General features: G+C 44.4%; 1 long non-coding RNA gene across 1 annotated transcript in view; it reads right to left on the bottom strand.

The window, feature by feature from the left end:
* The window catches only part of LOC106507156 (uncharacterized), a 38,447-nt gene that overhangs the window by 4,467 nt on the left and 7,791 nt on the right, over window positions 1-26,189 (bottom strand). The window lies entirely within an intron of this gene.

The following is a 26,189-nucleotide window of genomic DNA, read 5'->3' on the forward strand; positions in this document are numbered from 1 at the left end:
GGCTAGAATAAGCCAGAGGCCAATACTTTTAACCATGATATTTATATCAGAATATAAATGATTTGTGCATAGGATTTCTGAAGTTGTACTGTGGAAGAAGAGCATTTTTATAGAATATATAATGTAAACTTTTATTTCCAAGATCTCTGAAAGTATAAAATTGCTTCCTCCTGAAGCTCTATACATACATATCTGCACAGATGAAGATGGGATATTTTAACCCCCCCCAAAAAAAATCATTCTGAGATTGTGGGCAAATAGTAGTATCAGTTTAGGTCAAAAATAATTCTCTACCATGACTATCGCAATCCAGCTGTGAAACTATATATATGGTGTGGGGACAGATAGTGGGCTGTTAGGGGAGGTAATCAAACTTTTACTCCTGCCAGGATAGAATATTCCCAAATAGAGCTCACCTGCCTGGCAGAGAAGGAGATAATAAACCAGCCTGCACGCCAGGATAGTGTCATTAGGAACTAGGAAAAAGCTTGTCTCTGTGAAATATATGTTTGATGAGAATTAAAAAATAAATACATAAACCAGCCTGCAGACAGGTCTGCTAATCAGTGGCCTAGTTGCATGGGGCTCCTGGAGAGCGGAGCCCAGATAGGAAAATAGTCATCCACCAGCACACTTGTCAAAGGGGCTGGGGCCTGACACACTGCAGGCTAGAAACAGGGGACAGCTCCACAAATCGGAAGAACTGCCGTGAAACAACAAAAAAAATAGTAGGCTTAAACAGAGGGCAAATATTAAACACTTCTCCTAGATACTGTGCCAGATGGATGGCTTTCCCAGAAAAAGCCTCGCTGTGATCTCTCTCCTTCCCTTAAAATGCCCATCCCCAGCAACAAGCCATCTTGCTCACCCTGGTGTGTCCCCAGCCTAGTCCCCCAGCACAGCACCAGCCACAGGCATTAGTTAAAGATTGTTCCATCATTCGAACTGCCTTGAGAGTTCCCTGGTGGCCTAGCAGTTAAGGATCCGGTGTTCTCGCTGCTGTGACTCTCGAGTTACTGCAGTGGCTTGGGTTTCATCCCTGGCCAGGGAACTTCTGCGTGGTGCTGTGAATACAGCCGAAAACAAAAAACAAAACAAACAAAACAACTTCCTTACCCAGGCAGACAAGGAGATGAAGACAAAGAAGGGAAAACAAAGCCCAGTGCAGAAATGACAGGGGAACACCCAGGCTGCGACGTATCCTGTGCTAGAAGGGCCTTTATGCCCTGGATAATGAAGCTACCAGTGTGGAGGATGCTTATGGGATTCATGACTCTGATCATGGTCAGGGCAAAATCTAAACAGAATGGATGCTATTTTTTTTCACCTCTTCGTCCTCCCCCTCCTTCCTGCTTGTTTCAGAGATGTGCGGCACAGCAGTGGAAGCAGGATGACTTTCTTTCTTTCTTTCTTTCTTTTTTTTTTGGTTTTTCGTTTGTTTGTTTTTTGTTTTTAGGGCCGCACCTGAGGCATATGGAGTTTCCCAGGCTAGGGGTCAAATCAGAGCTACCGCTGCCGGCCTACACCACAGCCACAGCAACTCCAGATCCGAGCCTTGGTCTGCGACCTACACCACAGCTCAGGGCAATGCCAGATCCTTAACCCACTGAGCAAGGCAAGGGATTGAACTCGCATCTTCATGGATCCTAGTTGGGTTCATTACTGCTGAACCACGACAGGAATTCCCAAGATGACTCTCAAAATCTGGTTACCTGGAGTCTGATTTTACTACCATTCCAGGTCCATATCCATAAGGATCCCAGAGACGCCTCCATTCTCCTTTACGTTCACCCAGGGTTCCTAAAGAGTCTGGTTTATCTCCCGTTGTCTTTTTTCGTTCTCACCCATCATCATTGTCATGACCTCTGATTGCCTCCTCTAGGCCTGGACCAGAAGCCTTTTTCTAGTTTTGTATATGATGCCCTTTCTAATGACAGCGACGGTGATGATGTGTTTTGTTTAGCTAGTTTACTGAACATCTATTTTATGCCACTCACGGCTGTGAGAAATTTCTATATATTACTTTCATTTGCTCACTATCTGATTTTTTTTTTCTTTTTACAGATGAACCTGCTGTATATGGAAGTTCCCAGGCTAGGGGTGGAATCAGAGCTGCAGCTGCCAACCTACACCATAGCCACAGCAATGCCAGATCGGAGCCACATCTTCAACCTACACCACAGTTCTTGGCAACGCCGGATCCTTAACTCACTGAACAAGGCCAGGGATTGAACCCACATCCTCATGGATCCTAGGTGGGTTGGTAACCCACTGAACTACAGTGGGAACTCCCATTATCTGATTTTTATCCTCTGTACATCCTATTGAATTAGGTGTTATTATCTCCACATTTTGTTTATTTAATTCTTTTTGCTTTTTAGGACCACACCTGAGGCATATGGAGGTTCTCAGGTTAGGGGTCGAATCGGAGCTGTAGCTGCCGGCCTACACCACAGCCACAGCAACACGGGATCTGAGCCCAGTCTGCAACCTACACCACAGTTCTTGGCAACACCAGATCCTTAGCCCACTGATCGAGGCCAGGGATCGAACCAGCATTCTCATGGATACTAGTTGGGTTCGTTATCCACCTAGCCACAAAGGGAACTCCTATCTCCACACATTTTAGATGAGGAAACTGATGGTGAGAGAGAGGTTTGGCCAGTAACTAGTAAAGCTGTGTTTAAACTGCGTTCTGTTTGACCTTGAAGCTCAGGCTCCTTCTGCTTGACAGCTTTCATTGCAGGTTGTCACATGTGCTTCTCCACAGACATTTCTTTTAGTTCCTCTTACATCTGAGTTGGATACACTGACTTTTGTTTCAAAGTATCCTTCATCTTTCACTAGTGCTTTCCTGTGGCCATGTCCAAGTTTGCCTTTCTTTTCTAACCTGTCACTGCAGTGGCCTGGGTTGCCGCTGTGGTGCAAGTTGGGGAAAAAACCCCAGCAAATGTCACTTCTACAGCTTCTGGATTGTTCCCAGGGGCCACTTTCCCTTGAACTTGAGCATTTCCTAGGGGATGCTCTTGTTCACTGCCCATAGGATCCTGGCTGTGTCTGGCTCCAGAAGCCTGAACCCCCCCTGCCACCTGCCTGCCTCAGCAACCTCTCATACTGTTTCATGTGGCTCTACTGTCTACTACGCATAGGACCTTGAGTACACTCATCATTTGTAAAATGAAAGTCATATGTAATATCTACATATACAACTTTATAGAGTTTAATGTGAAGATGCATGTAAATCCCAATATTCAATACATTTTAGCTGTTTAGTTTTCTTTAAATGATGTGTAACTTACGTATTACTTTTGTAAGTTAAATGTATCTTGATATCCATAAGTGAATATCTTTTTTAAGTAGATAACTTTTTTTATAGGAGTTGGCTAATACTCAAGCATATGGCTGGGCTCTGATTGATTTAACCAATCCTCTGTTGTTGGGCATTTAGGTTATTTCTGACTCTTCACTCTTAGAAACAGTTCTCATATAAGTATTCTCAGAGGTACATACTTGGAGCAAATCTCTCTCTTTTTTTTTTTTTTTTTTTTGGCTTTTTAGGGCCACGCCCATGGCATATGGAGGTTTCTGGGCTAGGGGTGGAATTGAAGCTACAGCTACCAGCCTACACCACAACCACAGCAACTCAGGATCTGAGATGCATCTGCGACCTACACCACAGCTCAGGGCAACACTGGATCCTTAACCAACTGAGCAAGGCCAGGGATCGAACCTGCAACCTCATGGTTCCTAGTCAGATTTGTTTCCATTGAACCACAATGGGAACTCCTGGAACAAAGCTTTAACTGTTTCTTTAAAGTCCCAGGAGTTCCCCTTCGTGGCTCAGTGGTTAACGAATCCGAGTAGGAACCATGAGGTTGCAGGTTCAATCCCTGGCCTTGCTCAGTGGGTTAAGGATCCAGTGTTGCCCTGAGCTGTGATGTAGGTCGCAGACCGAGGCTCGGATCTGGAGTTGCTGTGGCTCTGGCGTAGGCTGGCAGCTACAGCTCTGATTAGACCCCTAGCCTGGGAACCTCCATATGCTGCAGAAGCAGCCCAAGAAATGGCAAAAAGACAAAAAATAAAAAAATTTAAAAAGTAAAGTTCCAGAAGTACAATTTCTTGATTGAAGAATAGGCACATTTTAAAACTTTCAATACATATTTTCATATTGCTTTCCAATAAGACTGATCTCAAAATTGAGATACCTTTTAACAAATTCTGCAAAACATGTCTGAGTGGTATCAGTCTTCTTCCTTGACAATGTAACTATGATTCACCACAAGATAAAGTTCTGCTGTGAATCAAAGAAACTCCCCCTGGAACAAGAAGTCTGACATCTGTCTTTCCAGACAGAGTGAAATCTGAGAGAAGCAGGGAAGGAGGTTCTCAGTTAGCCCCTGGTCTTTGCCAAATGTCATTTCTCTGCAGATGCAACAGACACACCTGTCTTTTCTTTGTAAATCATTTTGTAAAGGTTCTTGTTTGAAAGATACCTGTGTTTTAATACCTGTTGGTTTTCTATATCATTATGGTACATTCCGACATTGAAAAAAACACGCGCACCCCCCCCCCCCCAAATCTATTACTCTGAAAACCCCTCTGGTCTTGAGTTTAGCTCTCACCCCCGCACGGATCATCACAGCTCTGACTTCTTTAGGGATTACTCACAGGAGCAAGAACAGTTTGCTTCGTGCATGGAAAGACTGAAAGCCGCTAATCTACAGAACTTAATTTAGCAACAACCTGCAAAAGAGAGATAGCAACTAATGAAGATTCACTGAGCCCTCCCAGGGGATGGTTCTCATGGCTTAGCTATAACTGTGCAAAGCTTTTCTTTTGCATCTGTTACACCCAGGAGGCCAGAGAGAGAATGAAAACCAAGAGTCAGCTCTTCTGCCACATCCCTGATGCCCCACTTAGGAAGGGAATGTGGTTCAGCCTATGAAATGAACACACACCTTCTCAGACAAACATTTATGGTCCTTCTCTCCATATTAAAGCCCCATGTATAGTAATACCAGATTCAATTGATTTAGTTGTCTTATGATAAATCTTGATGCAAGAATATATTGAGCTATAAAATGAAGATGACATCTTGGTCACTGGAATCAGATGTTTTAAAGAAATTTCAATATTAGATTTCTTTTGTGACATAAAGTGTGGCTTGATAGTATTAACATTCTTAAATGAATTAACAACAGATTCTTGATAAAGATCTCTGACAGGCAACATGCATTTTGGCAATGCAAGTACCTTTTTCTCAAAAGAGAACAGAGTCTGAAATAGATAAAATGTAAACAAATATTTGAAATACAAGATGTTGCTGCAAGAGATATATAGATTAAGTACGCCGGGATGTCCAAGGAGGGAAATGGTGTCCAACAGGATAAAATCGAGGAATGTTTGTTGAAGGAACAGGCGTTTTGAGTGGGTATGGACCTATGAGATAAAAGCAAAGCCATACAGTCGGGGGACTATGGGAGAAACTCGGGACCATAAGCTGGTCTTTTTGATTAACATGTGCATGTGTGAAGGGGTGTGGGGGATATGATGAGATACAGTTAGGAAGTTACAGAAGCCAAATCAGGGCTGTGTAGAAGGTCAACGTTGCCAGGCCCTTTAATCTGGGATTACTCATTTCAGTTTGCATTTGATGCCTGAGGCAAAGCAGGCTCAGCCAGTGAAGTGACCTGCCTGAGAACACAGAGCTGGCTAAGGAGAAGCATAAAAATAATCAATGAAATTGAAGGTGTAAATGTTTCAAAATATATACAAAAAAGTATGTTGAAATTGTCGGAGTTCCCGTCGTGGCGAGGTGTTCACAAATCCGACTAGGAACCATGAAGTTGCAGGTTCAATCCCTGGCCTTGCTCATTAGCTTAAGGATCCGGCATTGCTGTGAGCTGTGGTGTGGGCTGCAGTCACGGCTCGGATCCCGCGTTGCTGTGGCTCTGGTATAGGTCGGTGGCTACAGTTCCAATTAGACCCCTAGCCTGGGAACCTCCATATGCCTCAGGAGTGGCTCAAGAAAAGGCAAAAAGACAAAAAAAAAAAAAAAAAAAAAAAAGTAAATAAATTAACTGTTACTTGAAGAAATAATAGAAGGTATTTATGGAGCACTTCCATTATGAGTCAGGCAGGGTGCTCGTGTTACAAACATATTCACTGTCATGCTTCCCATTAACTCGGTGGACCGGTTAGCGTTATTATTTCCATTTATCTAATGAAGACACTGAGCCTGGGTGAGGTTAACTAGCTGGTTCAAAGTCAGACAGCTAATGAATGAGTGGTGGGGCTGGAATTTGAATTAATTCCCTGATCATTTGATCTTAAGTGTTAAGCTATGTTGTCTCCCCCAATATTCCATGTATTATGAAAAGTTTATCCTTGTGTCCAGGTGATTTTTTAATACCCAGAATTTCAAATATCTAGATTGGAATCCATTCTTTTTTTGTTCCAGGAAGATAAAACATTATTTACAACCAGTTGTTTTGTTTTTATTATTTTTTAACTTATTGCTAAAATTTGTACACAACTTAAAGGTTATATTCCATTTACATTTATCACAAATTGTTGGCTATCTTCCCAGTGTCATGCGATACATCTGACACCCAATTGTTAGTACTTCCCCCTCCCCAACCCTATATTGCCCCCTCCCCCAATGGGTAACCACCAGTTTGTTGTCTGTATTTGTGAGTCTGCTTCTTTTTTGTTGTCGTTGTTATATTCACTAGTTTGTTATATTCTTTAGATGGAATCTATTCTTAATAACGAAAGACAGTTGTTGGTTATTTCTTGGTAAAAACACCTGAATTTAATTCCTTAATAAATGTATTCAGTAAATATTTATGTGCAAAACAAAAATCTGTCTTCATGGAATTTACAGTTGGGATGAATAGTTTTAAAATTATGGAGAAATAGGGAGCTGCATCATGGCTCAGTGGAAATAAATCTGACCAGTATCCATGAGGACACTGGTTTGATCCCTGGCCTTGCTCAGGGATTGCTGTGAGCTGTGGTGTAATCACAGAGGTGGCTTGGATCTGGTGTTGCTGTGACTGTGGCGTAAGCCAGCGGCTACAGCTCTGATTCAACCCCTAGCCTGGGAACCTCCATATGCCAAATGTACGGCCCTAAAATAACAAAAAAAAAAAAAAAAAAAAAAAAAACACCATGGAGAAATAATTTAAAAAATAATCTTGCTTTTTAAAATAAAGTCTTTTAAAACACATTTTATTGGGGTAGAATTTAATGTTTGTGTAACATATATATGGATAAAATACATAAATTATAAAGGTAAATAGTCTGATAAATCTTAACAGTGTGAACACCTCCATGAAAACTGTACCCAGGTCAAGAAATAACCCACAACAGGGATTCTGGAAGACTCCTTTTACCCCTCTTCCCAGTCATTAAGTACTCCCCACAAAGAACCATTCTCTTGCTTTCTCAAATCTTAGTTTTCCTCATTTCCAGCTTCATGGAAATCGAGTCATGGAGTGGGATCTCCTTCTTGTATGGCTTCTTCTATTTAATATTATGATTATTCATTCTTGTTGCCATATCCTATCCTAGTGCATGATTTACCTACAATGTATCCATTCTAGTACTGAGAGACATTTTGAGAAGCTTTCAGGTTTTTGGACATATGGACACATATCTGTTTGGAATATACCTAAGAGTGAAGTAATTCAATTGAATGTAGTCATGTGATGCAGAAGTTCAGCTTTGATACATACTGCCAGTCTTCCAAAGGGATTCTACAATTTCCATTTCCATTAGTAGTTCCCTACAGCCTTGCTTCATATTATCTGCTACATTTTAGCCATTCTCATAAGCGTGACTGATGGCCAATGAAACTTAGCACCTTTTCATGTTTATTGGCCATTTATATATCCTCATGCATGAAGCACCAGTTCAAATTTTTGCTCAATTAAAAAACATTCAATTGTTTTAAACTTAGGCTGTAGAATTGGAAGTCACTTCAACGACTTATTTCATCAGACACAATTTAAGCTTTACTAACTTACCCAGGACACACAGGCCCCACAAAGATGACATGAGAAGGCTAGAGAATACAGTCAGCTTGGTCCCAAGCAATGCTGCTTACTAAGCACAATTTGCCTTTGATATCTTTTCAAAAGCCTCACCTGTTAGGATTTCCTCCCTGGTGACTTTTCCAATATTGGAGTCCCACTGACAATTCCTTCCCACCCCTTTATCTGACTCTATATCCTCATGGAAGGGTGTGGTAGGAATTGCATTTAAAATTATCACTCCTTGGAGTCCAGTCGTGGCGCAGTGGTTAACGAATCCGACTAGGGACCATGGGGTTGCGGGTTAAATCCCTGGCCTTGCTCAGTGGGTTAAGGATCTGGCATTGCCGTGAGCTATGGTACAGGTTGCAGACACGACTCAGATTCTGCGTTGCTGTGGCTGTGGTGTAAGTTGGGGGCTGCGACTCCAATAAGACCTCTGGCCTTGGAATCTCCATATGCCGCAGGAACGGCCCTAGAAAAGGCAAAAAGACAAAAAAAAAAAAATAAATAAATAAAAAAAATAATGTTATCACTCCTAGGTCTCCTTTAGTATATTTGTCCACATGAACATTTTATGAGTTTTCTGATGTGGAAAAATCGACCTGGAACTGAAACCGACAGCACTAACGGCCCTGAACCTAGACAGAACCCAGACTGGGACTTGGACCCACATGCCGGGACTGAATCCCACCTAAAACCAGGTTGGGACTTAAACCCATGGTTTTAAATTAGAGTCACTCACCCTGTGTCTGGACTCACCGAGGTTCAGGTTCTTCGTGTCTCCATGCAGAAGGAAATCAGCGAGAGACAAAGGGATAGGCAAGAAATAGATTTATTAAGATAGGATGCTTGTGAGAGATGCAAGCGGGCAAGCAAGGAAGCTCTGCCCCAGGATCCGGTGGGCCACAGTTATATCATCTAAGGGGCATGGGGGTTGGAGAGGCCCGCCTCTTTCTTTCTGGGTGTAGTAGCTCCTCCTTAGTGCCCGGTAAAGTGTGTATTCAAATCAGCTGAAGCGTGGTCCTTAAAATCCTGCCCTTGATCTGAATCTGAATGCAGGCCTCATCCCATCCCCCACCCAACGACCTGAGGCAATTTTCACCCCTCCCCTAGTCAAGCAAGCCTGCCTTGTTCTGATGTCTTTCTAGAACTTATGGTGGTCTCCCAACATCTCCCAGGTTTCCCTCTTTATTGTGATCCCCTGTTGGGACTTCTACCACCACCTGTGCCTATTCCGTCCCTATCAGAACTGAATTGGAGAGTAGAGATGAAAGAGTTTGACTGAATTAAGAGTGAGAAAGATCTAGATTGGAGCAGTAAAACCTCCACCCTGGAGGACGTGCATAAGAAATGGGCAGGAAGAGAGCTGTTCAGAATCCAGCTGCTGAAAAATTCCCCATAGAGGGCATCTACATGATTTCTTAATTTTTAAATTTCAATTTTCTGAAAAATGAAAACATTTACACGGTTCATAAATCAAAATAACACAGAGAACCAGTGAAGTGTCTTAGTTCAACTTTCGTCCTCCTCCACCCCATTACACCCAACACCCTACCTCCATCACCCCCAGCCAGGGAATTTCCTTTTCAATTCCTAGTGTTCCTTTCCAGTGTCTATGCAAATACAAACCTAAATTAATGTGTATGTTACTTTCTGCCTTGCAAAATTATTTGACTCATGATGTCTAAAGTTCAGTGTAAGTTGTTTGAGCCGTGAGGCAAATGCTGAAAATTGGGTAACATCTGCTTCACACAGCAGTCTTGTATGAAGGAGACATACGTGTGGTTGTATGTGTGTCAAGGAAGGGACTGAGTTCCACATCTGGGTTGACTTGATGTGGGAACAGAAGTAGGTGTAGGATGGAGAGAGAATCTGCACACTGAGTTAATCCAGCAGAAGAACAATGGAGCCAGAGGTGATCGTGAGAATAAAAACCTGTCAGGAATTGGTAGGGATCTTGGAAAGTGTGTCAAATTTTCCACAAAAATGTAGAGCGGTGGTTGGAATCAATTTTATGAAGACTTTAAGGGACAGAGCCACCTCAGTTGATATCTGAATTATATATTATTGCCTTCGGCTATGAAATAATCCTTAATTATTAACTGGTATGCTGGGGCTTGGTGATAAAGCATCGTCATTGCCAAGCTGAGAAGCTTAGATATTTTCTCAAGGCCAGTAAGGAGTCACTGAAAGCTTTCAAACTTGGAAGTAACAGTCAAAGCTGTATTTCTAAAAGTTTAATTTAACAGCAGAAGAACTAAAAATGCCATACATGGATTTCAAAATGTGCATTAAGAAGTATCTAGTTATCTATGGCTGCAGGATAAATTATCCCCAAATTTAGCAGCTGAAAACAGCAAGCATTCCATTATCTTACAGTTTCTGTAGGTCAGAAATCTGGGCTCAAATAGAGGCAGGATTCAACTTTTCCTGGGCTTTTGGGCCAAACCTCAGCTCCTGGAAGCCATTGGCCAGAGGCTCCCTCACCTCCTTGGCACTGTGAGCCTTTCCATAGGATGCTCCCAACATGGCAGCCAGCACCCATCAAAGCTGGCATGGGAGAGAGCAAGAAAGGGCAAGTAAGATGGAAACCAGTGCTTTGGAGCCTAATCTCAGAAGTGGTTTCCCACACCATGTGCCGTATTCTATTTACTGTGTCTTATTCTTACTCATTCAAAGCGAGTTGCCAAGGGAGTTCCCATCGTGGCTCGGTGGTTAACGAATCCATGTAGGAACCATGAGGTTGCAGGTTCGATCCCTGGGCTCGCTCTGTGGGTTAAGGATCCAGTGTTGCCAAGAGCCGTGGTGTAGGTCGGAGATGTGGCTCAGATCCTGGGTTGTTTTGGCTCTGGCGTAGGCCGGCGGCTAAAGCTCCAATAAGACCCCTAGCCTGGGAACCTCCAGGTGCTGCGGGTGTGGCCCTAGAAAAGACAAAAACAAAAACAAAAAACAAAAAAACCCAAAAACAAACAAAAAAAAACCCCAAAGCAAGTTGCCAAGCCCAGACCACAGGCAAGGGAGGGGATAGCTCAAAAGTGTAAATATCAGCAGGCAGAGATCATGAGAGACCATTTGGGAGGTTATTTCAACCTGGCACACTGGAAATAGGGAGCCATTGCAGTGGGTGGTTCCTGTTGGCAGAGATAGGGAAGCGGTGTGAAAATGAAGACAGGATTAGAAGGGCCAGAACTTGCAGACAGATTGGATACAGGGTTGAATGGAAGAAAGGCATCAAGCCTGACTAATTGGGACAAATGCCAGGGGAGTCACAGAGAGAAAACACAGGAGGAGAAGCAGATTTGGGAGAAATGTCAATTAATGAGACTAGGTTTTAGCAGACTCAGCGTCAAGGAACCAGAAGAGAAAGAAAGGAGAATTTTTCTGGTTCCATTAACTCATAGCAGCTGGTGTAGGAGCAAGACCATGTGGACTGGAGTTAGGCAGCGTTCAAGCAGCAACTCTCTCCATCATTGCAGTCCCAGCCCACTGGACGAACTGCCAAGTCTCTCTGCTGATAGATGTGGAGTCCAGTTCCTAGCTCTTGTGCTTGTTTTCAGAGCTATGAGATCGCCGCTTTAAAATTCTGGGCACAGGGGTTCCTGTCGTGGCGCAGTGGTTAATGAATCCGACTAGGAACCATGAGGTTGCGAGTTCGGTCCCTGCCTTTGCTCAGTGGGTTAACGATCCGGCGTTGCCGTGAGCTGTGGTGTAGGTTGCAGACACGGCTCGGATCCCACATTGCTGTGGCTCTGGTGTAGGCCGGTGGCTACAGCTCCGATTGGACCCCTAGCCGGGGAACCTCCATATGCCGCGGGAGTGGCCCAAGAAATAGCAAAAAAAGAGACAAAAAAAAAAATTCTGGGCACAGAGAAGGTGTTCAATAAATAGCACTGAGAGTGGTTCTCCTGCATATTCTCGAAAGGAGATATGAAAATACCCATTATCAGAATCTCCTGGGAGTTTCCGTCATGGTGCAGCGGAAATGAATCCTACTGGGAACCATGAGGTTTTGGGTTCGATCCCTGGCCTCGCTCAGTGGGTTAAGGATCTGGTGTTGCCCTGAGCTCTGGTGTAGGTCGTAGACACGGCTTGGATCTGGAGTTGCTGTGGCTCTGGCATAGGCGGGCAACTACAACTCCTATTCTACCCCTAGCCTGGGAACCTCCATATGCCTCAGGTGCGGCCCTAAAAAGCAAAAAAAAAAAAAAAAAAAAAAAAAAAGAATCTCTTTATAACCATCAAATAATGCCCAATGTATCATATTGTTCTAACTTCAACAACTGCCATGAAGTTTACTTCTGCATAGCTGTATGGCTCAAATTCATTTTATATGTATAGGTTTTCTATGTGTAAGTCTCAATAGTGTCATACAAATGTCCCTCAAGTGAGGGCACCTAAACATTTAGACTTGGATGTCGATAGCTTACTATTCCTCATTGTGTAATGACCGTATTGCCTTCCTTCTCTTTCTCTGTCTCTTTCTTTGAGTCCTACTCTAATCTCCAGGTAGAATGATGGTTTTTTTCTTTTTGGCCAAGCCCATATGGAAGTTCTCCAGCCAGCCAGGGATGGAACCTGTGCCACAGCAGCAACCTGAGCTGCTGTAGTGACACCACCACAACGGGAACTCCCTAGAATGCTTTTTTTCTTTTTTTTTTTTGTCTTTTGTCTTTTTAGGGCCGCACCGAGGCATATGGAGGCTAGGGGTCTAATTGGAGCTACAGCTACAGCCTACGCCACAGCCAAAGCAACACTGGATCTGCGCCGTGTCTGTGACCTATACCACAGCTCACGGCAATACCAGATGCTTAACCCACTGAGCAAGGCCAGAGATTGAACCTGCAACCTTATGGTTCCTAGTTGGATTTGTTTTCACTGCGCCACGACGGGAAACTCCCCTAGAATGTAATTTTTAATGGTCCCTTCTTTACTGCATAAAAGAACAGCATAGTTTTATATATATATATGTATCTCATATGTACATATATACATATATATCTATATACATAGTCTAGACTGCATTTGAAGGCCTGAGCTTGAATGCTGATTTTCCTTTTCTGTAGCCAAGAATGCTTTTGGGCTCCAGCTTCCTCATTTCTTCATTCATAATAATACAATGTGACCTGACTTGTATGCCTACAGAGGGAGTGGCTAAGAATTATAGAGGTGGAAGTTACCCTCATCCTTGCTTTCCTTGCAGCAATTCAGAGGTCAGGGCTGGGGTTTCTTGTCTGTCTGCTAAGCACCAGTGTGCACCAAGTAAGGCAAGTACTTAGTTCTGTCCACTGACCTGCCTGACGTGAGGCGGGGTGGAGAGATAGGGCCCCGTTAGAGGTCACCACGTCCACGACCCTTCAAATGCGGACCGGTAAGAAGCACGGACCACAAGTGACAACCATCTATACACCCTTTAATCAGTGTTTCCAATATGGTTTATAGCTTCCTCATATTTTAACATTTTTGAATAATTACACTGAGTTTAAGGGTTTCAGGATAGGCAGAAGGAATAACCATTTGGAGTTCCTCTTGTGGCTCAGTGGGTTAAGGACCCATTGGTGTCTTTGTGAGGATTCAGGTTCGACTCCTGGCCTGGCTTGGTGGCTTAAGGATCCGGTGTTGCTATAAACTGGGTAGTCACAGTTCCTGTGGCTGTGGTGTAGGCTGAAGCTGCAACTCTGGTTTAACCTCTGGCCTGGGAATCTCCAGATGCTGCAAGCATGGCAGTTAAAAAATGAAAGAAAGAAAGAAAGAAAAAGAAAGGGGAAAAAAAGGAATAAAGCATTTGAAAGATCGTTGAAACATAAATGGATATTGATGTAAATTTTATTCATTTTTCATACCACAAATCTTCATCCCTGCAAAAACCCATGAGGCTTGGAATTTCACTTGTTCATGTTGTTAAACTTTTTTCAAGCAATATTTGTATGAGTTTGCAGTTAACTGGTAACAGTAAGTATGCAAACTGCCGGGTGCTGTATTTTACATTTATTAAGTCATCTAACTTTGCAACAACCCAAGCATGTGGGTATCGTCACCCCCCTTTTACAGTTGAGAAAATCGAGGCACTGACTGACCATGCTGGAGGTTGTGGGAAGTGACAGGTCTTGGCCTCAGTATCTATATGGCCCGGCTAGAGAGCCTCCACTCTTACTCACTAGGCTGTTTTCTGTGATTTGTCACCTACTTGGCTTCAGAGTTACACACAAGTCTTCTTAAAACACAGATTTCTGTACTTCACTCCTGATCAGCTGAATTAGTGTCTGCAGATGGGCCCTAGAAATCTGAATTTCAAGAATTGCTGTCGTGGCGCAGCAGAAATGAATCTGACTAGTGTCCATGAGGACGCAGGTTTGATCCCTGGCCTTGCTCAGTGGATTAAGGATCCGGCATAGCTGTGAGCCCTGGTGTAGGTCACAGACACAGCTCGGATCTGGTGTTGCTGTGGCTGTGGTGTAAGCCAGCTGTACAGCTCTGATTCAACCTCTAGCCTGGGAACCTCCATATGCTGAGGGTGCTGCCCTCAAAAGACAAAAAAAGAAAAAAAAAAAAAGGGAAATCTGAATTTCAGCAAGGATTTCACATCATTCTAATGCAGACTAAAGTTTAAGAACCATAGTATGAAAGGTAAGAATGCACAGCCTCCCATTTCGCACAGGTCAGGAACTGTTGGATGCTGGATCCTGCCCGTTTTCTCCACCATCAGGACCACCGAGGAGCCCGAGTCTCCCAGACTAACCCTGAAGATCTCTGATTTGACTGAGGCAACAGCCTCTAACTCGAGGCTCCAGGGATATCTACATTTCTGCTTTGTTCTTGTGACATTCATTTGCGGCAGACTAGTTTCCCTTCCGCATCTTGTCCTGTCTGGGGCAGCCTTCTAAGAAGCTCCTCTTCTCCTGGCAAGAAGCTCAGGGCTCTGTGTGAAGACACGTTTGTCCAGAGTTTGGGGGTTAGCTCCTGACCCCCCATTTGCCTCATCTTCACTTCGGCATTTTCCTCTTGACACTCGTGTCTGAGGACTCCTGTGTGCATCTAGAGCCTCATCCCTTCAGCCTCTCATCCCCTGGGCCCCTTGAGGTCCTCCCTGTCCTAGTGCTTTCATGAAGGTGACAGCTTCGAAAATGAATGATCACAACAGACTTCCCATCTCGGATGCTGCTAGGTGCTGCCCGAGCTGGCGGGACCTCCCAGCGATGTCTATTCCAGCCTCACGGTTCCTGTCTGGAAGATTCCAGAGAATCCCTGTGCCTCTAGGGCTGGGCCTTCCTTTCCACTCCCACGGGCTTCCCTCCCGAGGCGGCGGTCCTGCCCCTTTGCCCCATCAGAAATCCTGCAATGAATGGATCTCCACTCCCTTCTCACCCGTGGTGCCTCAGTGTTGCATGCTTAGCTCCAGACAAACTTTAGTTGCTTCAGGACACTTGTTCCTTCTTGCTCCAGGGTCATCCCTGCTCCTTGTTCTGTTCTCATGGTCTGAAAAACTCTCTGTCTCCCAGACTGTCACCTCAAACTCTTTTTTTTTTTTTTTCTTTTTAAGGCCATACCTGTGGCATATGGAAGTTCCTGCACCAGGGGTCGAACCGGAGCTGCAACTGCCAGCCTACACCACAGTCACAGCAATACAGGATTCGATCTGAATTTGTGACCTCCACCACATCTCACGGTAACGCTGGATCCTTAACACCCTGAGGGAGGCCGCATCCTCACGGATGCTAGCTGGATCTGTTTCCACTGTGCCACAACGGGAACTCCCCAACTCCTTTTTCAAGCTTTGCTTCCAGTGTCACTTCTTCTTTTCACACTTCTTGACCTTTCAATTCTTGGTCAGATGTTCCTCTTATGAAATCCCCACCGTCCTGTGCCTCTCCCATCACAGACTTTATCACATTATAGTGACCTTGTTACTTACACACCATTCCTCCTGGATTCTAAGCTTCATGATGTCAGGGAACCAATCATCCCATTGTATCCTTAGTGCCCAGTGCCTAGTTGTTCAGTAAAATTTACTAAATAAGTGAATAATAAATATTTTTCTAGATGCTGGCTAAGTGCCCATGTAAGTCAGAATACCTCCTGCTCCAACGTGAATCAATACCATGGTTTTTTAATTAATTTTTAAAATTAGGATAGTATTGATTCACAATGATGTGCCAGTTTCTGCTGTACAGCAAAGTGACTCAGTTATAAATGTGACCTACACCTGCAGCAACGCCAGATCCTTAACCCACTGAGTGAGGCCAGGGATACTTATGAACAGTTCTTTTTTTTTTTTTGGCTTTTGAGGACCACACTTGCAGCATATGGATGTTCCCAGGCTAGGGGTCAAATCGGAGCTGTAGCTGCTAGCTTGCCATAGCCACAGCCACACCAGATCCCAGCCAGGTCTGCAACCTACACCACAGCTCATGGCAATGTTCATGGCTTAACCTGCTGAGCAAGGCCAGAGATCGAACCTGCATCCTCATGGGTGCTAGTTAGATTCATTTTCCACAATGGGAACTCCCTCACCAACAGTTCTTAACCTGATGAGCCACAATGGGAACTCCACCCTTATAGCTCTTTACTGCCCTCTACCTTCCAGCAGTGGCATCTGTTGCCACACCGTCTGCATCTGCCAGTAGAACTTCTCCCCAAAGAACAGCAGTTGGTCTCCTTGTCATGGTGCATGTCTGGCGTCCCCATGGCCTGCTCCTCCCTCTACCCCCTCCCTGTTCAAGTTTACCTCCTGAGGGAGTCGGCCTCCAAGATGGCCCACGGTGACATTCACCTCCTGGTTCTCATGCCTGTGTGTACCCTGAATAGAGCTGACCGCTAGGTAACCAATAGGATGTTGCAGAAATGATGGAATAAGACTTCCAAGGCTAGATCATAAAAGATATTGTGGTTTCTTGGAGTTCTGGTCGTGGCTCAGTGTTTAATGAACCTGATTAGCATTCATGAGGATGTGGGTTCGATCCCTGGCCTCCCTCAGTGGGTTAAGGATCTGGCATTGCCGTGAGCTGTGGTGTAGGTTGCAGACACAGCTTGGATCCCTTGTTGGCGTGGCTGTGGCATAGGGGTCTGATTCGACCCCTAGCTTGGGAACTTCCATATGCCACCAGTGTGGCCCTAAAAGACCAAAAATCAATCAATCAATCAATCAATAAAAGGAAAAAAAAAGATATTGTGGCTTCTTTTCCCTCTTTTTTTTTTTTTTGTCTTTTTGCCTTTTCTAGGGCCGGTCCAATTGAAGCTGTAGCCACCAGCCTACGCCAGAGCCATAGCAACTTGGGATCCGAGCTGCGTCTGGGACCTACACCACAGCTCACGGCAACGCCGGATCTGTAACCTGCTGAGCGAGGCCAGGGATTGAACCTGCAACCTCATAGTTCCTAGTCGGATTCTTTAACCACTGAGCCATGATGAGAACTCCCTTCCTTTTTCTCTCTTCCTACCTCTGGGGGAAGGCAGCTGCCATGTCATGAGGACACTCAAGCAGCCTCAAAGAACTGAGGCCTCCTGCCAAAAGCCAGTTTGCAAACATGTGAATGAGGCTTCCTGGAAGCAGAACTTTTAGCTTCAGGCTTTTAGGTGACAGCAGCCCTGGCAGGCATCTGAATTGCAACTTCACAGGACACCCTGAGTTAGGACCAACCAGCTAAAGCTGCTCCCAAATTCCTGACTGATAGAAACTGTGAGATAATAATCTTTCTTGGTGTTGTCAGTTGCTGGGTTTGGAAAATTGTTACACACCAACATATAATTAATAAAATCCCCTATTTAACCACATTTCACTGGTGAGACCATTGAGACCACTCAGCCAACCATGAAAGCAGAGTCTTAACAGGATGATGAAAATGGGTATCGACATATGAAAACCTGAGTAAGAATTCTAACAATATGATCATTAAAGCCAGCATGCACACATGTGTACACACACACACACACACACACACATCCCCACACATGAGCACACACAAAACGACAGATACTGCCCTCACCCTCCACGGCTCTGAGCTGAAACAAACTGCTGACTCACTGAAACATAATACAAGGTAAAAATTTGCTCTAAAGGAAAGAAAATAAAACACAGGAATCAAGACTGGCTTCTCAGATGCAGTGCTAATTCTACAACTCAAGAAAATCCATTAGTCAACTTAGAAAAAAAGAGAGGCAGGAGGACTGGCCATGGATGGAATAATAAAGGGGCATCTATATGAGACAGAGCTTTCAACCTAGGATGATAAAGGTTGAAAGGAAGCACAAATTATGTCTTGAATATCCTCTAGGATGTGGACAAGTTAAAAAGGAATTGTTCACCCAAGGGCAGTGTGGATGCTTAGATCTTTAAATATGGTCTTTGTGGATGTCTTCTATTTAAATTATAAAAAAGTATCCACACCCAGAAATAAATATGGTTTTTTAAAATCATACAGAGCTTGCACGTTGACAAAATAGAGAGATACACAAAAAGGTGATTAAGAACCATAACGCTTGGAGGACGATGACATGAAAAGGTAACATCTCATCCTCTTGTTAACCAGCCTTTAGTCACAGTGTATTAGAAGAGTCTTAAATTTTCACAATATCCTTTCCCACATCAGCCTTCTAACTAGTGTTCTCACTTCCACCCGTGACCCTTCCCAATCCATTTTTCACAAGGCAGCTGACATGTTTGCTTTAAAATATGATATCTGGGAGTTACCGTCGTGGCGCAGTGGGTTAACGAATCCGACTAGGAATCATGAGGTTGCGGGTTCGGTCCCTGCCCTTGCTCAGTGGGTTAAGGATCCGGCGTTGCCGTGAGCTGTGGTGTAGGTTGCAGATGCGGCTCGGATCCCGTGTTGTTGTGGCTCTGGTGTAGGCCAGTGGCTACAGCTCCGATTCGACCCCTAGTCTGGGAACCTCCATATGCCATGGGAGTAGCCCTAGACAAGACAAAAAAACAAAAAAATAAAAAAAAAAAAAAATATGAAACCTATCATTCTTTCCTGAAGCCCTGCAGGGCCTTCTCGTTGTCCCTGCCATAAGCACAGCCTCTTCCCGTGACCTGCAGGCCCCGCAGCCCCAGATCCTGCCTCTTTTCCCACTTCATCCCCCTACCTCCTTTCTCTTCCGAGGCCTTTCCCTTCCGTGGCTTTGGCCCTGGGCGTGCCTCCTGGGGCTGACTTACTGCCCTCCTTCAGGATTCAGTCTAGCCCTCCCCTCCTAGAAAGGCCTCCACCCACAATGCTATCAGAAGCATCCTCTACAAGGTATGTGTCCTGTGAGTACACGGTGGCTTTCCTTCATAGCGTTTATACTTTTTTCTCACTTGCCTCCTGTTGGTTTCTTTCACTGAGCTCTAAGGTCCAAATGTCTTGTGCATCCCGCTGCTCCCCACACCTGGCACAGGGATGGGCTGACATCCTCCTTCTCATCAGAGTCATGAATGAGCGGGAATGGACACTGGATCTGGTGGGTATTTCACAGAAAACGTCCATAACCAACACCATTCTACAAAATTTTACCTCCCTCTTCTCCTTCCTCCCTCTGTCCCTCCCCCAGAGCTTTCTCTCGCTTATGTTTCTAGGGCTGGACACCTGCGAAGTTTCAGCTTCGCATTTGGCTGCTCACTGAAAATGCCAGACGATTGTGCTCTGCTCTCAACTCCCAATGGAAAGATCGAATGATGTTTGCTGCTGGCTCCCGACCTCTAGTTTCCCTTTCTGTATTATGAGCACACAGGCTCAACTTGGGAAAGAATTTTTGTTTGTTTGTCCTTTTAGGGTCAAGCATAGAGCATATGGAAGTTCACAGGGGTTGAATCAGAGCTGCAGCTGCCAGTCTACACCACAGCCGCTGTGATGCAGGATCTGAGCCACATCTGGAACCTACTAGCTGAACCCACCGAGCAAGGCACAGGGATCGAACCCACATCCTCAGGGACACGAGGTGGGTTTGTTACCGCTGAGCTGCAACAGGAACTCCCAGGAAAGACTTATTTAAACAGAGTTCAGAGGTGTTTTTCCATTGTGGAGTATCATTAATGTGTGACACAAAGTGCTGAGTGAGTGAAGGAAGGTGCCACGATTGGCAGCGCTATTAATAGTTATTTGGGAAACGGAGACCTTGCAGGAGGAAGACTCAGGTTCAATGTGAGGACCTGATGTGAGAACCGAGAATGCCTGGAGCTTTCTGGGAGCAGTGTCCCGAGGACAGAAGTTACTGAATTTTGTTCCCCTTTCATTTGGCCAAACGTCAGGTTAACATGACCCTAATTAATAGAACACAAAACAAACAACATTATTTGTTAAATTGTGTCACATGTTTTTGGATAAGTTTTCATTCAGTTACTATTTTCATGAAATTTATTCTACGCTTTCACATAAGAAAAAGGAGTTTGTTTTCATTTTCATTTATACTTTTCCCAGACACGTTACCTGAGATAATAATTTTTTGCATCATAATGAAATACTGGAATAGAAATATAGGCCTGAAAAAAAAATGCCTATTGTCTTAGCTTTGAAATTTGGAAACCCAAAGAATAAATATTAAGAAAAGAATTTTTATTTTTTTAAATGAAACCATATCTCCAGAAGGGTTAAACAAAGTACACCCTAGGCTTATTTAGCAGACTTCCCTTATCTACATCATGATTTATTAATGAATGACCAATAATCAGAATTGAGTACACATACACAATAGCCTATCCACAATTCTGAAGTTCACAGTGGTCTGAGAACCCACAGAGTTTCTTGCTTGTTTGTGTTTGTGGCCAATTCCCTTGGCAACAAAATCTTCCCTGAACTGACGCAAGGCTGTTAATCCTCTTAATTTATTTCGCCAAGCGTGACCAGCCTTGTATTTTACTGGAGAAATATTAATGTGTTTGATTTGGGAGTGTTGCCTCAGCCTCTCCTGGAAGTGTTATAAAATTTTTTTAGTGCGCTTCATTATCTTGGAAAGAATGTGAAAAGCCTGCATTTAGGAATACATGCAGTCTTGAGGTTGGCACATAGAGGACTGAGCACCTGTATGGTAGAATCGTAAATATATGTTCAAGTTGGAAGGTAGCGATGAGATAATACATTCCAACCTCCTCGTTTTATGAATGAGGACTCTGAGTTCAGAGACGGGGCAGGGACCTGCCAAAGGTCTTACTACTCGGTTAGTAGCGGAGATAGAAATAGCCTCCACTCCCAAGGTGCTCCTACTCACAGCCCTTTAATGATCTCTTCCCCCAGTGGCTGGGATTTCTAAACAAACGAAATAGACAGGCCTGTGTCCTCTGCTCAGGACTCACTGCTGCTGTGCACAGGGAGAGGCAGGACTGAGCACAAACTCACTTTGGAAAGAAATACTGCCCCTCTTCTCTTCCCCAAATGATCCCTATAAGACTAAGTCTGCTAATCAGCACGCAGACGACACCATCACAGTCATCCTGAATGTTAGGCACCATTCCCCATGCAAAAAAGGCGATACAAAATAATAATCAATGCAGTGGTCTGAAGATTTCGAGTCAGCAGGCTAACGTTGAAGCTCTACCCTGCCGCCTTGTTCCCATGTGACCTTTGGAAAGTCATGGAAGCGTTTGTGACCTGAGTTTTCTTATCTCTAACACAAGGTTATTGATAGCAAACCTACATATTTTATTGGGTGGCTGTATCAGAAGAGATAGTGTTTTTGAAACTATTTTCAGAATAGCAAAGCATTAAATAAATTAAATTAAAGCATTAAATAAATAGCAATAGTATTGCTGTTTTTTTTTTTTTTTTTTTTGATGGCCACACCCACAGCATGTGGAGGTTCCCTGGCCAAGGACTGAATCAGCTCTCTGTGACCTACTCCACAGCTGAGGCAACACCAGATCCTTTAACCCACTGTGCTGGGCTGGGGACCGAACCCACGTCTCTGCAGTGACTTGAGCTGCTGCAGTCATATTCTTTTTTTTTTTTTTTTTTTTGGTCTTTTTGTCTTTTTAGGGCCGCACCCATGGCCTTTGAAGGTTCCCAGGCTAGGGGTCCAATCAGAACTGCAGCCGCCGGCCTATACCAGAGCCACAGCAACTGGGGATCTGAGCTGAGTCTGCAACCTACACCATAGCTGATGGCAACGCCAGACCCCTAACCGAGGGATCAAACCCACGTCCTCCTGGATGCTAGTCAGGTTCCATAACCACTGAACCACAATAGGAACTCCTGCAGTCATATTCTTAACCCACTGTGCCACAGCAGGAACCCCAATGTTGTTATTCTTATTACATTATCTTGATTTTTAGGGCCACACCTTCAGCATATGGAAGTTCCCAGGCTAGGGGTCTAATCAGAGCAGCAGCTGCTGGCCAATGCCACAGCCACAGCAATGGAAGATCTGAGCTATGTTTGCAATCTACCCCACAGCTCAAGGCAACACCAGTGAGCGAGGCCAGGGATCAAATCCGAATCCTCATGGATACCAATCAGGTTCATTACTGCTCAGCCACCGCAGGAACTCCCAGTGCTGCTATTCTTTGTGACATTGTCTTTTACCAAAAGACATGCTCTGCATTTATCAGCCTAGCCCTGAACTTGTAGAAGCATCCACTCTGACTGAAGCAAACACCTCCAACATGCAGTGGTGATCCATGCCAGGAACCCCTCATCCCCCCGATATTTTTTTCTTTTTTTGGCCTTACCCATGGCATGCAGAACTGCCGGGGCCAGGGGCTGAACCCCATGTCACAGCAGTAACCAGAGCCATAGCAGTAAAAGTGCCAGATTCTTAACCTGCTGAGCTACCAGAGAACTCCTGATCCTTTTCTGTCTCTCACTTCCCGGTCAGTCACTGAGTCCTGGGGAATCTTTATTCATTTCTTTTTTAAAGGGGGTAAGTACGGGAACAGAAATCCAAATGAATATTCATCCAGGCATTCACTGACGAGGCTACTGTTGAATCACAGGCTGATGTCACAACTTTTTTTTTTTTTGCTTTTTTGCTTTTTAGTGCCACACCTGCGGCATATGGAGGTTCCCAGGCTAGGGGTCAAATCAGAGCTGCAGCTGCCAGCCTACACCACAGCCACAGCAACTTGAGATCCGAGCCGCGTCTGTGCCACAGCTCATGGCCACACTGGATCCTTAACCCACTGAGCAAGGCCAGGGATAGAACACGCAACCTCATGGTTCCTAGTCAGATTCATTTCCGCTGTGCCATGACAGCAACTCCTGTCACGACATTTTATAATCATGCTTTGTTGTCCTCTTCCTCTTCTTGCATCTTGCCCTCCTTCCCCTCAAGATATCTTTGCCGATGCTTTAGGGAGTAAATACCTTCCTGGAGACTGAGGAACAAGTCCGTTGTTTTCCTGATGCCTTCCCACCCTTGTTTTTGGATGTAGCTAGACTCAAGACCAGGTCATTTTCAGAGTGGAAATCAGGATGTAAGCAAAACATGTGAGGTCCTCATCTGAAGTCTAGTAGAGGAGCTTGGATCTTTGGAATCTTTGAGGACTTCTGGGACCTCTTTCTGGAAAGCAAGAGCAAGCTGGCCAAACTGGGAACACCTGCCATTTGTGTTGAGGGAGCCTCACTTACCACATGTGTGGAATATTTAATAGTACATGAACTTGTGTTTACATAAAAAGATTTACCATGGTTTATTTATTCGGCCCCTTAAAAGAGTTTTTTTTTCCTCTGAAATCATTCCCAATAGTGTAATAAAGACTGTCCCATTGTAATTAAAACAGATTTTGATTTACAAACCAATATTTTAAAGGTACATCTCTCTGACCCGTCAAGTGATGTATACAAATGATAAGGAAAGGACAAATGGGCAATTCCTGCTTTAAGGGAAGAATCGTATGAGTGTATATTAGAAAAGAGAAGGAAAATGATTTCTTTCAAAAACTGATCGGTACAGATCAGTTCATAGAACCAAATTCACCTTTTAAGCGCTTATATATAGCCTAGAGAGTTCCTAGGTGGCTCAGTGGGTTAAGGATCTGGCATTGTCACTATAGCAGCTGGGGTCATTGCTGTGGCATGGGTTTGATCCCTGGCTCAGGAACTTGTGCATGCCACAGGGAAGGCCATAAACAAACAAACAAACAAACACATAAATACAGCATACAAGTCAGTGCACTGGTTTATATGGGTGCAATGAAATGATTTATTTTTATTTTCTTTAGTATTAAAACTCATTACACAGAAATGTTTAAAAGAAATGTCCTTCACAAATCCCCAGTGTCACTCAATGGATTAAATGGTGATGATACAATTAAATTATATTATTGGCTGATGTTAACAAAAATCTTCGGGTTTTTTTTTTTTTTTTCCCACTGCGACACTCGGAATGGTCATATTTTTCCCACAACACATACATTTTCCCCTATTACACAGGCTCATGTGCATCCTGATGCGACCCCATCCATAAGGCAAAAGAGAACGATCTTGCCTGGCCGGACCTTCGGCTGAGCACGGGGCCGCCCTCACTCAGAGCCAGGCTGCAAACTGCCTTTGACCTGTCAACACCAGGCTGTCTTTCTCTTTCTCTTTTCAGGCCACACATCTCTATGACTCTAGCTTTCTGTATCTGAGATGGTGCCGTAGGTGACTGAGAAGCAAGGAAATGGGATCAAGCTAGACCATCCTATTTTACCGATGGTAAGGACCCTGGGTTTGCTTGTATCCGCTCTTACGTCATATATAAACTAGATTATTCTATTTGATTTTGATATCTTTTCTTACATTTCACACTTACCAGTTTCCTCTCGGAGGTTTGCACTAATAACATTAATGTCAGAGAGATGCCGAGTTTATTCTATCGTTTCCTCGGTCAGATTCACATACAAGAGTGAAACTTGCCCCCTTAACAGTTCCAAGAGACTTTCCAAGAAAAACCTCTTTCTAACCCAGAAATAGCCCGTCCTCCCTCCATTCTTTCTTTCATCGAGCTCCATCTAATGGCAATCCTGTGCTTTTCAGTACGGAGGGAAATTCACGGTCTCCAGGTAAAGGGTAAACGCCCCTAAAGGCTAATAAGGAACCTGAGTGTGGGCTAAGTAGGAAGCTTTGAGGTTTATCATCTGCTGCATCAGAGTTTTACTAATTGGGTTGATTTCAGTTCTGAGCACAAAGTCAACCAAAGAGAAAGCATATGCTTTCACTTAATCATATCACAAAGCAATACACCCCTGGTGCGCAGCTCCAAGCAATGCTTGCCAGGGGTTGGAACCATCCAGCAGTTCTAAATACAAAGTCAGATAAGAAAATTGCAGGCTTGAGACGGAAGACGGCAAGAGCCCTTTACTGGGTTGCTTTGTAATTAGGGAGCAATGCAGCAATGTGCAAAAAGGCACAGAGCCTCGAGCACGCACATCAGGTTGGAAGCAGCAAGAAAAGAAACACAACATCGGTCACTCTGCCGTGAGAAAGAGTGGAGAGACCCACAGCTGCAGCTTACAGGGTGTCATTCAGTAGCTTCTGGACGCGCTTTCTGCTGAGTCACTGGCCTTGGCAAGACAAACTGGCCCAGACCTGGTAAGCAGGTGATGAAGAGGAAAAAAAGCCCGCTCTTTAAGCAGCAAGACCCTTTTTCCTAAGGCTCACTTTTTATTTTAGTGTAATCTTTTCTTTATTATGTTTCCAATATTTAAGCTACTCAGAGAGTACCGTAAGTGTATTTATCAGCATCTTGAGTGATTGCAAATATATCCATCTCCAGGGAGAAGGAGGCCCTTTCTTCCTCCCCACTTTCCTTTCTCTCCAAAAGTACAGGCATATACGCACGCGCGTGCGCGCGCGCACACACACACACACACACACACACACACACACCCCCGCCGGGAGGATTTATGGTTATGGGTTGAGAAAAATTAGAGAATCCAACAGTGGAAATGAGATGCTAAGGGCAATATGAGAAGGACCCATCCTAGGCCACCGGGACCCATGTCTGTACTAAAGGCATCCGATATGTACAGAAGCACCCTTGCCCTCAGCGTGGGCGCAGGCTGCCATTCAAGGTGGACTCCTCTAGGAAACGTTGCACGTTCCCACCTTGTGCCTTTACAACAACTTGCTTAATTGGCAAGGTTTTCTATCCCATGAGTGAGCCCATAAGTATTTCCGCTGAAAGGCTGTGAAAGGTGGGACCGCTCCATCCGGAAGCAGCTGTTTGAGTTCCAGAACACCCGTCGGGCCAGCTGGACTTGCG

Source organism: Sus scrofa, chromosome 8, assembly GCF_054392235.1.
Source record: "Sus scrofa isolate SSC_HxYL_T2T_F1_AM1 chromosome 8, Sscrofa_HxYL_maternal_Yorkshire_Landrace_v2.0, whole genome shotgun sequence".
Classification (NCBI taxonomy): Eukaryota; Metazoa; Chordata; class Mammalia; order Artiodactyla; family Suidae; genus Sus; species Sus scrofa.